The sequence below is a fragment of the Chrysochloris asiatica genome, unplaced genomic scaffold (assembly GCF_000296735.1).
Source record: "Chrysochloris asiatica unplaced genomic scaffold, ChrAsi1.0 scaffold00041, whole genome shotgun sequence".
NCBI classification, from domain to species: domain Eukaryota; kingdom Metazoa; phylum Chordata; class Mammalia; order Afrosoricida; family Chrysochloridae; genus Chrysochloris; species Chrysochloris asiatica.
In genome coordinates, this window is record NW_006408559.1 from 20356043 (window position 1) to 20371636 (window position 15594).

At 44.6% G+C, this 15594-nt stretch overlaps 1 protein-coding gene across 1 annotated transcript in view; it reads left to right on the forward strand.

The window, feature by feature from the left end:
• CNTNAP2 (contactin associated protein-like 2) overlaps positions 1-15594 on the forward strand; it is a 1478157-nt gene that overhangs the window by 1063007 nt on the left and 399556 nt on the right. The window lies entirely within an intron of this gene.

The window sequence follows — 15594 nt, forward strand, 5'->3', positions numbered from 1 at the left end:
AAAGTATAAGTTTAACTACAAGCAGGCTTTCTTTGGAACTTGAATCTAAATAAAGTGGCATTGTATGTGAAAAACTGTTGTCTTTTCCAGCCAAAGTAAATTGGGTTTTCTCATAAAAACACACACACAATAAAATAGCCTGCGAGGCAGCCAGAATTCAGCTTTTTAATAGTTGTCTTTCTTCTCCCTTTATGTCTCCTTTTCAATTATTTCCTTCCCTTTGGTCTGCTGCCAGAGTCATGTGATTGGGCCTTTCAAAGACACTGACTAGGAAGGAAGGACCCATCTCCAACCTCAGAGACCCTCATTACACCCAAGTGGAGGCTGCTGACTGCATGAACTCAGGCCCCAGAGAGAGACAGGGGATCAGTCTCATCAGAGCAAAGAGCAGTCATGCACCACGGGTTAGCAGGCAGACCTCAGCTAGTAGGGACGCTGCTGTAGACTGCTGCAGACGTTAGTTCTTTCCGGCCATTCGGCCACCCTCTGCCAGTGTGTCATCCCATGGTGCTGCCGTGGTGCTGGAAGCTCTACCGCCGGGATTTTGATTACCAGCAGGGTCACTCATGGTGGACAGGTTTCTTCTAGACTAAGACTAGGAAGAGAGTCCACCGAGGCCCTCCGGATCCCACCAGTGTTCCGCATAGTGCTGGATGGTGAGGCCCAGGGAGCTGACTCTGATTCACTGTGACCCACCCATAGGTAGAACGGTTCCTTAGGGTTTCTGAGAGTAAACTCTATGGGAGCAGACACCCTCGTCTCTCTGCTAGCTGGTTTGGCAACCTTGCAGTTAGCAACCCAGTTCTTAACCCACTGCACCACTAGGCCTCCTCCTAGGTTGGAAGGCACTCCAAGTATACCAGTGGTCATGACGATAGTTTGTGAGGATGCCCAGGACCGGGTCCTGTTTGATTGTGTTGTGCATGGGGTTGTGGTGAGTCGGAGCCAACTCCACACCACCAGCAGACATGCTCCTGAGTTACGTTTCCTTCCCACAGTGCATTTGATGCCAGTGACACAGAAACCATGCTTCTCTCTGTTTGCTTTTGCCTCCTCCTCACTGACTCACTTTGCTTCAACTGCAAGTGCCAGGCAGACTTTACGTGGCCCCTCTGTAGGGGTGAGAAAAGGTTTACCCCTACTGTAAGACATCATTGTTGCCCTTCTGTGTGGGACCCGTGGCCCATAGGTAGACAATGTCCCTAGAGATGAGGAGGAGGAAGGATGCAGGTGCAGCTCGAGAAGAACCCCACCCCACCCCCAGCAATGCAGGGGGCAGAGTTAGTGTCAGAAGGAAGATGTGATCGGAGCTGTGTTTGCTGGTGTAATGTGTGTGGAGCTCAGAGGTGAGAAGATGAGGCTTGCAGGAGCTCCGTGCACACACGCATCCAGTGGCCGAACCAGGATGAGGCCATGTGTGGTCATACCTGAAGCTGCTTTCCCTGTGAGCTGTGGAGAGGAGATAAGCAGAAACTACACAAACTCATCAGTAACTCACAATTCAAGTAACTGGTTTGAGACAAGCATTATCATGGTGGTGGAACAGATACGCCCAAGTCCTAACCTCAGCCCTTGGGGATGGGAAGCTTGTCTGCAGATGGGATCCAGTTGAAGGTCCCCAGAAGAACACCAACCTGAATTTAGGGTGAAGCTTGCATCCAGTGACTGTTCTCTAGAGAAAGGAGAGGGGATTTGAGACAGAAAGACGCACAGAAGGTGACGATCCGGCAGGAATGGGCTGATGCTTCCACAAGACCCTAGCAGCCAGAAGACACACGGAAGATTTCTCCTCCAGGGCCTTCAGAGGTAGTGGATCTCTGCCAACATTGGGATTTTTGGCCTTCAGGATTGTGAGAGAATTAATTTCTGTTGATTTAAGCTACTGAGCTTGTTTTGACAGCCCTAGGAAAGTCATATAATAAGAAAAGCTTCTAAAACAAAAAGCGACCTAAGTCTTGGTTGTAGGGGCTGTCCTGTGCAATTTAGGAGAGTTAGCAGCGTTCCTGGCATCTACACATGATGCAGGTGTGACAACCTGACCCTCTCTAGGGACAGAAGTCTAGAAAACAGTGATGTCGGGCACAGGAAGGAGAGGAGAACTGAGTTACCACGAGCGTGGTCATGGCTCTACCAAACACCAACTGCCATTGAGGTGATTCACCTCATTCCTCCCTCCAGCTCAGAGCAGAACTGCCCAATGAGATTTCCAAGGCTTTGGGAAAGACAAAAGACTGCTTTTGTCCATGAGCAAAAGCAGTCTGCTACATCTTCCTTTCCTGGAGCTGGGGGCTGTTTGTGGGTTCAAACTGCTGAGCTTATAGTTAGCACCTGAATGTGGAGCCACAATGGCCTCACACCTACAAAGATCATGCAGGTGACACAACCAGGCAGATGTTTCATTCTGTTAGACACAAGGACACCATGAGTCACAGCTGACTTGAAGACAACTAACAAAAGGGAAGTGTGTTTTGAGGATGCGTAAAAGTAGCTACGGACAATGACTAAAGAAGACCATAGAAGAATTGATGCATTTGAGTTATGGTGTTGAAGGAGACTATTAAGAGTACTGTGGACTGCCAAAAAAACAAACCAGTCTGTGGTCGAAGAAGTATAGCCAGAATGTTTCTTGGAGGCCAAGATGGCCAGACTTCGTCTCTCATACTTCGAACATATTATCAGGAGGGACCAGTCCTTGGAGAAGGACATCATGATTGATAAAGTGGAGGGTCAGTGAAAATGAGGAAGACCCCAATGAGATGGATTGGCGCAGTGACAGCAGCAATGAGCTCAAATGTAGCAATGATTGTGAGGTTGGTGCAGGACTGGGCAGTGTTTCGTTCTGTTGTGCGTAGGGTCACTATGATTCGGTACCAAGTGTACGGCACCTACCAACAACAACAACGAAAGGAGTTAGTAGACTCCTTAGAAATAAGAAATGATCAGACTAGAGTATCTTCTGTGTTCACAAAGGGAAGTGGAAATGGGTCCTAAAAGCTGCCTTGAGGAATTGAAAAGTTTTAGAGAGGAGAGGGCCATGAGCTCACTTGTGCTTAGGATACAAAACACTGGAAGTGTGAACTAGATGGGTACAAGAATAAAGGCTTGATCCAGGACAGAAAGGATGAGGCTTGAGGGAAGGCAGTGGTGGCCGGTGGAGGAAAGAGACGCTGAAAGTGGGACAAAGTAGGTCACATATCTGAGTGCTTGCCTGGGTGGACATCCAGGCTCCTGGCTTCTAGGACAAGAAGAAAGTGTCATAAGTATTTCCCATTACCAGAGTGGAAAGTGAACCCCATGATGGTATGTATGGGAGAAACCACCTAAGGCTGTAGCCCGGGAAGATGGCTGGTAAGTTCCTGATGTGTAATCTGGGGAAATTCAAGATGGACTAAATAACGCCACACACTACCTGAGGCTTCAAATTCAATTAGGCCTTCAGCAAATACTCCTGGAGCAAATTGTCCAAAACCCCCAAGACTGGTATTAGAAGTGATCAATATAATAGAAAACCTTAGCAAATGTCCACCATCCCCATCCCCTGGTGGGTCCATTTTTCCTGCTTGATTGTCCAGAAAATTGTCTCATTTCTTTGCTTTCCTTTCTGAGTCTATGTCTTGATAACAGAAGACGCTGTATATTGGTCTATTTTAAACCAGCAGGGTCTGTGACGATACCGAGAGAAATAATTGCCATGAGAGAGACTCTCTTAGCATTTGGCAGCACTTGTGTATTTACAGCGTCATTTGTCAGTACATAAGACACGTCCCTCATGGGAGAACTGAGAGAATGAAATTCCACAAGCCCCTCCTGAAAGACAGTGGTTCTGGGGTCTGGCTATAAAGAGACGCCAGCTTGGCTCTGCCTTGGGGTGCATAGGTGATGCCCCCCAAGGCAGAGCCCACAGGAAAGCTCCATGTGTCCTGCAGTGGTGGGGTCCTCACCTTCCATACTGGCCACAGGTTCGATTCCCATTCCATTACCTCATGTGCAGCTTCCGCCCATCTGCAGCAGAGGCTTGTGTGTTGCTAAAGAGGTTTCAGTGGCACTTTCAGACTAAGATGGACTAGGAAGAAAGTCCTGGCCATCTCCTTCGGAAATCAGCCAATAAAAACCTTGAGAGTCACAGTGGCCCCATCTACAACCCATCACGGGGATGGTGCAGGACTAGGCATTATTTCGTTCTGTTGTGCGTGGGGTCCCCATGGGTCAGGACGACTGGACCCAGTTAACAACACCACTTATTTCACAAAGCACATAGTGTCCCTGTGCTCGCTGATGCAGCATGGGAGGGCCAAGAGATGGCCCAGGAAACACGGGCAGAGTTCCTGGTGTTGTCTGAAGCTGGAAGACATCATGGAGCCAGGAGATGTTGGCTAAAGAGACTCTCATTCCCCAGCCACACATTGCTGTCACAAGGAGAGGGACTTAGCAAGTCTAGAACGTGGGTGAGTCTAGCCGAAGCCAGAAAGTTTCCAACCATCTGAAATTTTGATGAATACAAACAAAAACACACTGAAGCATAGTATATCAACTGGGTTTTTAGATGTTGATAAACCATGTATTTTTATGTATTTGGCATTAATGATAGCTTAAACAAAACGGAAATTCTGGCTAAATCCGCACACTGTATATACCAGAAAATAAAACAAAACAAAAAACCACTGCTTCGAGTAGATTGGGACTCATAAAGACCCTCTATAGGGTTTTTTGAGGCTATAAATCTTTATGGGAACAGACAGCGTCATCTTTCTCCCGCAGGGTGACTGGTGGGTTTGAACCACCAACCTTGCCTTTAGCAGTCCAGTGTTTTTCCCACAGTGCCGTTGACTTGAATCTGACACATAGTGACCCTGTATAGGGTTTCTGAGGAGCAACAAGAGAGTTTGAACCACCAACCTTGCCATCTGGTGCTTATCCTACAGCGCCACACCAGGTCTCCCCTTTAATGATAGGTACTTTCTTTTGTTTAAAAAAAGTCACTAGTGTTAGAAACCACGAACACATCACACATGTGACAAGTAGATGCCCGTAAAGCTGAAAATGAGACATGGAGCCAGAGCACATATAGCTCAGGCTGGTCCAACTCCCCACCAAGTGCTGACCACATCTCTGGGGCCACACCTGTGTCCGTTCATGTGGTCATCATGATCAGGAGACACGGGGCACCTAGTTGGTCTAATGTTACGGGAAGGAAGGTGACCCCCAGGTGGGATGACTTACCCAAGGCCACACAGCCATTGTGTGAGAATGCTGGAAAGTAGTGAAGAACTAAAGAGAACCTTAGCACTCAGCTTCTAACTCCAAAGCCAGTGGTTGAAATCCACCTGCTGCTCCATGGGAGAAGATGAGGCCGTCTGCTTCTGTGAAGACTGCCAGGACAGCTGGACTCATTCCTACAGGGTTGCTCAGAGTCAGAATCACCTCAGTGGTGGTAGCTTTGTGTTTAGGTCTCTCACTTAACTCCCAGTGTGGTGTCATAGGATCAGCATTGGACTGCGAACAACAAGGTCTGCTGTTCAAACCCACCAGCTACTCCTCAGAAACCCTATACAGAGTCGCTGAATCAGAACCAACTCAAAGGCACTTTCAACAACAACAACCACCTAAAGGCTGACATATGGACCCACCCAGCAGCACGTGGAAGAGAGTCCTGGCAATGTGCTCCTAAAAGGTGTCAGCAAGGAAACCCCATTGAGCAGTGTACTCGGGGACACCTGGGTGCATTCCAAATCACCATGGTGCTGAATCCACCTATGTCAGTGGGCGAGCAGTATTGTTCAATTAACGATTGTTGCTTATATAAACCATTTCAAATTGCTAAACTATTCTCTTTCCCTCAGTGCTAAATCATTACAACAGTTTTTAATAGGGGTCCTGGTGTGGTGCTGTAGGTTTAGCACTGGACTGCTAACCACAAGGTCAGTGGTTCAAACCCACCAGCTGCTCCTCAGAAACCCTATACAGGGTCGCTGTCAGTTGGAACTGACTAGCTGGCACTTCATCACAACAATAATACATTTATAATTATTTCAAATCTATTTTCTACTGAAAACATGGCCTGTCTGGATTCTAAGAGACGTTTGGCTTCCAAGTTGTATTTAATGGTATGAAAACAAAAAACAAAAAACTGAGTATTTAGTTGCCTGAAATGGTTCCAAATTATAGAAACATAGAGTAAGCTAGCATGGACACAAATGCATATCGTTCCAAGACCAGAGATTTGTAGACAAAAGACTAAACTTTTCAATGAATAACGGTTGCTAGGTTGGAAAGAACTTTAATTTTGTGTATACTTCAAAAATAATGTCATCAGAGTCAAATGCGACTCACATATCGTCACATTTCAAGACGTTGTAGCCCATCAGTTCACCAGACCTCAGCGAAGCCCTCCAAAAACTGCCTTAAATCCGGATGATAATTGTTCAGTAAAATTTCTCCTGGATATGTAGTAAATATGATTGATTTAATACATCGTCGAGATTCCTTCTGGGAAAATGGCATGAAACAGCCACATTCTGTTGCCTTTTTATTACTTGCAATTTTTGTAAAATGACCATTAGCATAATATAGTAATATCGTTAAGACGATCTTCACAGATGAAAATATCTCAAAGCCAATATTATATTTTCATCAAGTAAATGACCATGTGTTTCAATAAACACAATTATGAATGTTAATATACCAACAGATTGAGTAATTTGATTTTTCAGCATCATTGTTTACCCAGGAAAACAAATCCATCATCTTGTGGGTATGGACTTTTAAAGAGAATAAATGCTTCACCAAAACGACTCCATGTTCGCTGAATGGGGTCAACACAGCTTTTCTGGCCATCCCTGTGTGGGAATACCTTGTTGGGGGGTGAACACCATGCACATTGTTGTCCGTCTAGGGCCAGAGCAGCTGAAAAGTGACCTCAGTCTTTGTTTGGAAAAGGAGTCACAAGCCACCTTGTTGAGCAATAAACACAGCCAGGGGTCCCCACCGGAGCCTCCAGACACTCTAACTTCTCCGTCTGACTTGACATCCCATTTCTCCATCAAGGTCAAACTCCTCATCAAGAAGGCATGTCACTTGGGTTCCGTTTAGCTACAGGCTTGTACCGGATGGGGTGTTTGCACAGTGACATAGGTGCGGCTCAAAGACGCCACTCAACAATGCCGAGACTTTGAGCAGCAAATGAAAAGTCCCTTCCCACTGTAGCAACGACATGGTCATCAGGAGCCATCGGGAGCCATGGTTGTCTAAAACGCAAGCACACATCAAGGCCTTCCAAAATTAACCTTTACTGAAGCCCAGAAAAGTTTCCATTTTCCGTCACTTTTTTTATTAAAAAATCATAAAAGATGTTTCTGACTTTTTAAGGGAGCATTGTTCTCAGTTGCCATCAAGTCAGCTTCGAGTCATGGAGAACTTAGAAACAACGACAAAATGTTACCTGGTACCATGTCATCTTAAGGATCATTGCTCTGTTGCAGCTACTGTGACAACCCATCTCCCGGAAGGTCACCTGCTTTCTGTTGCCTGTACCTGACGAGCTTTACAAAGTCAGCGAACCCGTCTCCTAAGGCACATTCTGGTTGCATTCTTCTAAGACTGAGCTGGCAGTATCTGTGCACAGATCCTCAGGATGACATGGGACCAAGTAGCGTTTTGTCAAGCCTTTTCTTGAAGTTATAGCCTCAAACCCCTGGATGTCTTCCCTGGACTTGCAAATGTAGATTATCTGAGAACTGTGTTGACTTGGATCCCAAAACATAGTTCCTTTGAAAATAGCCATATCGTGGTCTTGATGACTAATCATTGACCTCAGGGCTAACTCCAAGAACTCCCAGGTGAGGAGATAAATGTGCAAACACGGGGTCTTCAGACTGCACTTCCTACAGCAGCAATCAGTGCATAAAGAATGAATACGTCAGAGGAGAGCTCCCGCAACTTACACACCTTCAAACGTAGCTACACTGCTACGGCAGCCACACTGCTGTTTGGATTATAGACATTTTCTTTTTCTGAACTTTTTACTGTGAATTTAGTGAAGGTTTACAGAGCAGATCATCAAGCTTCCATTCAACCAATCACACACTTTGTTTCATCTCAATGATTATAATCCCCGCCCTGCAACACCAGTTAGCCCACTTCCTCCTGTTCCCATTCCACCCTCCTTCCCAGCCCTTCTCAACTCTGTTCATAGGTAAATGTGGCCTTTTTGATCTTGAATGATTGACCATCCCATGGTGAGCATATCTTACTAATGTTATTGCCTCTCCCCCCATATATACCCATTTACTGCCATGAGGGTGTCTTGTTTTCCAGACCAGAAGAGTGGTCAAGGGTCATAGTCTTGGGTTCCTTCACTCTCCTTCTGATCAGTAAGCCCAGTCTTGTAAAAATCATTTTTAGTTGTGACTCCCATTCTATCTGTGACCTTCTTCTCAGCTTCTATGCACTCATTTGCAAACTTCCAGTCACAGAGGAGGTGTGACAGGAGGTGTGACACAGGAGGTGTGACAGGAGGTGTGACACAGGAGGTGTGACAGGATGTGTGTCAGGACGTGTGACAGAAGGTGTGACACAGAGATGTGACAGAGGAGGTGTGACAGAGGAGGTGTGACATGAGGTGTAACAGATGAGGTGTGACAGGACATGTGACAGGATGTGTGACAGGAGGTGTGACAGAGGAGGTGTGACAGGAGGTGTGACAGGAGGTGTGACAGAGGAGGTGTGACAGGAGGTATGACAGATGAGGTGTGACAGGAGGTGTGACTCAGGAGGTGTGACTCAGGAGGTGTGACACAGGAGGTGTGACAGGAGGTATGACAGATGAGGTGTGACAGGAGGTGTGACTCAGGAGGTGTGACAGAGGAAGTGTGAACGATGAGGTGTGACTGATGAGATGTGAAGGAGAAAGTTCCTTTATCATTTCAGAAACATGTTTAGGATGTTTGGAAAAATACTGACTACTTGGTCAACATGTGATTTAGCAGCATTATTAGAGGGAACAAAACACCAGACTACACTTCTATCGCTTCTTAATTTGGGCTTTTAATGAAATCTTAGGTTTGTTCAAATTAAAACTTTACTATTCTAATATGATCGAGCAGCCTGTGGCTCTCATTTTTGGATAAGACTTTCTATTTCCTTTGTTTCTAGCGTGTTTATGATTGGTCCCTGAAGCACTTGTCTCATGACTGTTTTCAGCTCTGCGGGTAATACTAACCTCTCTGCCACTGCGGTGTTGGTATCCGCAGACTCTCTTCAGTCATTCTGTTGGAGGTTTTCCTGGTTCTCTGTTTGACAAGTGAGTCTGAGTGAAGTCTGGACTTTTGGGGTACTATGAGACTCTGCGTCTTGTCTCAACATTCCATTTTAGCTGCTCTCCTTTGGTATTCCAGCATCAGGGGTCATGAGATATGGGTGAAGCCTTTGCTGGGGGGGCAGGAGCTGAAGACTTTTTTCTGGAGTCATGTTTAGCTGTAGTACAGCTATACTTGCCTAAAAATAGTTTGTTCTTTTGCTTAAAGAGGGCAAGCTTTTGTTGGGTTTGTGGGGGTTTGTTGTTGTTGTATTGTTGGTGTTTAGTTTTGTTTTCTGTATCCATTGATGTTTCTGGGTTTCTGGCTTCTTTAGCTCCACATCTGGGATATATGACGTGGGAACCCCTGGAAACCCTCCACTGCATTGATCCTGAAGTCCTTAACCTTTCGACCCATTGCTCTCCACCTTTCAGAATCTTCTGGGGTTCGTTTTATGAGTAATGCACGTTATTCATTGGGAGGAATAGAGCCACAAGTGGAAGTCCCATTCTGGTTCATGTTCTGTAAATACATATAAATAACATTGACTATGTCCTGAGTCCAAGGTACTTAATAAAGATTTGTTAATAAATAAGAAATTGTATTAAATAATTGCTCTAATATTCCAGGTGAATTTCAAAATGGCTTAACAATTAAATATTGGTGTTCACAAGAGAGTATATTGTTATAAAATAATCTTTTGCTGAAGGCACAGAAGGATGTTAGAATCATTCCAAAGAAAGTCCTTCGTAAATGTGTACTCTGTAAGCAAAGATGCACAAGAGAAAACTTCGAAAATCCTAAGATGAGGAAATGTCCCAATACCACAGGTTTGCTTTGTAGGAAGTCTGCAGCATTCATGTATGTGGGCTCTCTGGACCCCAGGAGTTTTGTCAGCAAATAGATAAGACAGTGAAATCCCTCACTTGTCTATGTCAAGAAATCTGGAAAACAGCTTCCTAGCCAAGAGAATGGAAGATAACTGTGTCCATTCCAAAGAGAGGTGAGTCAACAGAATATGGAAGTTATCAAGCATCAGCATTCATATCACACACAAGTAAAACATTGCTGAAGAGAATTCAGAAAAACATCCACAGAAGACATGGAACAAGGAATGTCATCAGTGCCAGATGGGTCTTGGCTGAAGACACAGAGCCCAGTAACGTATCTACCTGGGTTTTGTTGACTATGCAAAGGCATTCAGCTGTGTGGAGCATAACAAATTATGGATGATGTTACAAAGGATGGGGAGTCTAGAACACTTCATTATGCTCATATGGAACCTATCCGTAAACCAAGAGGCAGTCATTGTAGCAGAAAAAGGGGCACTGAATGGGTTAAAATCAGGAAAGGTTTGTGCCTCGGTTGCATTTTTCACCACACTTAGTCTGTATGCTGATGGTGAAGTACATGATGAAGAATGTAGCATCAGGATTGGAGGAAGGCTCACTAATAACCAGCAATATTCAGATAACCCAACCTTGCTTGCTGAAAGCTAACAAGTCTTAAAGAACTTACTGATAAAGATCAAAGCCTACAGCTTTCAATAGAGAGTATACCCCCAACACACACACACACACACACACACACAGACACACAAAATCCTCACAACTGGACCAATAAGTAACAGCATAGTAAACAGAGCAAAGATTGAAGTTGTCAAGGATTTAATTTCATTTGGATCCATATTCAACACTCATGGAAGCAGCAGTGAAAAAATCAAATGATATATTGCATTGGCCAGATCTCTTGCAAAAGACCTCTCTAAAAGTGTTAAAAAGCAAAGGTGTCACTTTAAGGACTAAGGTGTGCCCGACCCAAGCCATGGGATTCTCGGTTGCTTCATATGCATGTGGACAGTGAATAAGGAAGACCAAAGAAGAATCGATGCCCTTAAATTATGGTTGTGATGAAAATTATTAAATGTACTGCCACAAGAATGAACAAATCTGTCTTGGAACAAGTATAGAATGCCCCTTAAAAGTGAGGGGGGCAAGTCTTGCGTTGTATACTTTGGACAGCTTTCAGGAGGGACCAGTCCCTGGGGAAGCTCATCATGCTTGACAAAGTAGAGAGTTGGTGAAAAAAAGGAAGCCCCTCAACAGGATGGGTTCACAGTAGCTGCCTTAGTGAGGAGGCTGCAGGTCCAGACAGGGATTCATTCTGTTGTGAATGGGGTCGCTGTGAGTCAGAACCAACTTAGTGACATCTAACACAACAACATTGTGATTTAAACCCTTAACAAGCCATGTTTTCTTGAGTAGATTAACCACCATTTTTAATACCCTGCTTATTTATTGTCTTAACAAATCTCAAGAAAATTTCAACCCCGTCCTTCTCTGACTATTTGCAGATTCTAAGTAGTAGAATGCAAATCAGAAGCTTGGTTACACATGGTATTTCTGTCTACAGAGCCTTCGTTATGCTGCTTTGCTCTGGGAACGCTGGAATCCGGTTTGGCTCCATTATTTCATGATCTGAAACCTAATGTGAATATTTTCTGGATGAATCATTTGCCATTGAATGTCATGGCTCTTTCAGCTGTTGGTTTGAGTTGATGATTTATAAATACTAAGCCTTATCTCTTGGAATGTTTATTTCTTTTCTTTTTTTATGATAAACTTGTGTTTCCATAAAGGAAGCATTGGAGTTGTGCAAAGAGCTTCCTGATACCAAAGACTCAGTGTATTGGAAGGAGAGAGGAGAGTCTAAGAAACTCTGCCGCTGACATATCTGACATAAACATCAGTGCGCATGCTCAAAAGTGGCTGAGGGCTGCAAGGGCTGGCTTGCAGTGTAAGAGGTAAAGCTATGAAAGCTGCTTTAAGGAAACTGAAAGGCTCTCTTAGAGTAGAATTGTCACCCTACTTTACAAATGCATTTGTGACTCAGGGAGAATAATCCAAGCTTGGCACACAAGTAAAACCACAGTCAGTGTAGATCAACTACACAGTGCGCTAGATGTGCGTCTCCAGGTCAATGCACTTCTTTAGCAGAATAATTCTGGTGTTAAAGATTCTTAAAGTGAACTTATGTTCCTCTCACAGGGAGAGTAGACTTTGAACTGCCTTCATCTCTCCTTGAAGAGCAGCAGTGGAAATTCAGGGGAAAATAGTAAATTTACTGAAAACAAAGATTGAGTTTTTGAAAGTGAAGGCAAGGTTATGTTTTTTTTAACTTCATGAGGATTGGAGCTTGGTCATTCACTAGCACTGAACTGACAGGCCAAGACACAAGCCGCCGACAGGGATCGGACGTCAGCGCGGTCTGCTTATCCATGATGGGTGGACCCTCGGGTCCACGTGTGTAATCCTTGGGACTCATGGGGTGATCAGAGAGTCCTAGCCTCGGGGCCTGGTTCTCAGTACAGGTCAAGCTTGTGCCATCATGTGGTTGGGGGAGGGGGGACGGCAGGGCACTAAATGTGGCAAGTGTGACTCAGGAACTGAACTTGCATTCGATTTTTCTCTCCTATCCTTCCGGCTTTCTGAGCTTTCTCCCTGGACCCACATTGACTGTTGATCTCATGTGGCTGGTTTTCTAACAAGTGTGTGCCTCCCTGTGTTCTTGTTCAGCTCATGTTGTTGTTAATTGTCATCTAGTCGGTTCTGACTCACAGCCACCCTGTATTGGGGGTCCAAGGAGTGGCTGGTGGGTTTGAAACACTGGCCTTGTGGTTAGCTCCACACCCGGACTCTATTATAATGGTTTGTCTGAAAGGTGAGCTACGGGGGTCAGTTCAGTTCCAGGCCTGAAGGGTGTCTGAGGGCCGTAGTTTTAGAGGTCCCATCAGCCTATCTGTGGCGCTGTGGGTTAATGCACCAGACTGCAAAACCGTTTGAACTGCAAGGTCAGAGGTTCAAGCTCACCAGCAGCTCTTTGGAAACCCTATACAGGGTTGCTATGGGTTGGAACCAACTTGACGGCACTTAACAACAACAACAACAGCCAGCCCATCTGATCAGACAGCCAACTCATTTTAATAATTTTGAGTTTTGTTCCCCATTTTCCTCCCACTCTCTCCAGTACGTGCTAATGTGGTCTTGTTCAGGGGGCTCAGCAGGGGTAGTTGGGTACCTACCACCTAGTCCTGCTGATCTGAGGGTCACGAAAGTTGGGGTTCCAATGTTCCTTTGGATTGACTGTTTTCTTGTGTCTTTGATTTTCTTCTCTCCTTTGCTTAAATATTGCAGGAAATATTTAAATGCATTTAAATTTAAATTTCAAAGCTGATACTCAATAATCTTACTGGAGTATCTTTTTACTGTATTTGATACAACTCGGGCAAAGTGAATCTTTTTCAACAGACAATTGTGTAGAATGTATGTGTATATATATATATATATATATATATATATATAAATATTCTATACATTATATAAGGAGCTCTGATAGCATAGTGGTTACGAATTGGGCTGCTAGAGCTCTGGTAGCGTAGTAGTTATGAATCGGGCTGCTAACCTCAAGGTCAGCAGTTCTAAATTACCAGTTTTGTCACTGGAGAAAGATGAGACTTTCTGCTCCCATAAAGATTTACAGCCTCGGAAACCCTGTACAGGGTCACTATGAGTCAGAACTGACTCTACGGTACTTAACAACAACATACTATATATATATATATATGATCCCCATTAAATATATATACAAACATATATATATGCTTCCCATTAAAATTAAGTGATAAATATGTAGTTCAAAAATGTCCAACTTGTAATTGTTTCCACCCAGTACCTGTCGAAGTGACATGACTTTAGGTAAAGAAAGCCAGGTCCATTGCAGCCAGTCAATCCTGACTGGGAGACTGAACTCTAGACGGTTTTCTTGGCTGTGATCTTTATAAAATTAGATCACCAGACATTCAGCCATGGTGCCTCTGAACGGGCTCAGAATCACCAACATTTAGGCAGGTAGTCAAATGCTAACAACTTGTGCCACTCAGAAACCTTAAAGTATATTGTTAAGCTTTATTTATTTTTTTTTTTCTAATTCACCATTTTTTTAATGCAGCCACTAGGAAATCTTACAAGTGTGGCTCGTGCATTTTTCTCAGGTCCTCACCCTAGTTAACTGCAATGCACAGCGACCTCATTCGTGGAGCTCCAAGTAGCTGGTGAGTCCCCTGAGTCACATTCAAATCCCTGACCACATACATTCTTGAGGAACTCTCCAATTCTACCAGCACAATGAGACTTAAAAACCAAATCACTTTTGCCCGCGTCTGTGACAAACTCATTCTATTGGTAGCATAGTGGTTACGAGTCAGACTATTAACCTCAAGGTCAGCAATTCAAATCTACCAGCCATTCTGTGAGAGAAAGATGAGGCTTTCTGCTTCTGTAAAGATGGACAGCCTCGGAAACCCTATACAGGGTCACTATGAGTCGGAACTGACTACACCATGGCACCCCACAACCACCACCACCTGACAGACTCTGGTGAGCTCAACAGGGTGCCATCTGCCAACTTGAAAGCAGTTTCCACGATAGAGAAAGGGGGTTCCTGTGTCGACACTTCTGCTTCCTGGTGTAAAAGAACACCACCGTGTAGAAAACCAGATACCAGTTAAAACACCTTCTCACAGGTTGTTGCTAAGTGTTGTCTAGTCGGTTCCGACCCACAGTATCCATGGCTCTGAATCTTTACAGGAGCAGGAAACCTCGTCTTTCACCCACAGGATGGCTGGTGGGCTTGAACTGCCAGTCTTGTGTTTTGCAGTCCATAGCTCATCCTTCTGAGCCAGGGTGCTCCCTAAGCTATTTGACTCTTTAACCAATAACACAGTTGTGGATTCATTTCCAACTCACGGAAACCCTTTGTGTGTCAGAGCAGAACTGCTTTCCATGCGGTTTTCAATGGCTGGCTTTTCTGAAGTTGATAGCCAGCCCTTTCTTCTGATGTGCCTCTGTGCAGACTTCAACATCCAACCATGTAGTAGGCAGTTGAGCGCGTTATCTGTTTTCAACACCCAGCGACTCTTACTGTCCCATCCAGAAACCAGCTTCCCACTCTTCAGAAAGCATGAGATAAAATGTAAAGTCACAGTGACTAGAAGACTCAGAAACTCTTTAAGGTCTGGCCTTGAGTTTGTATTTTCCTTATAAATGCCTTAAGATTATTTCTGAAAGCACATGGTTCCAAGAATTAGGGCAGTTTCTGCTTGGTCCATATGTAGCTTTGCGATAATGAACCATCAGCTTCGAAGGCTGTTTGGAATGCACAGCCTCCCAGCGGAAGCCGGGAGAACAACAGAAATCTCCTATCTGCCAAGCCCCCATCACTTGTTTTCTCACATGGTAATCAA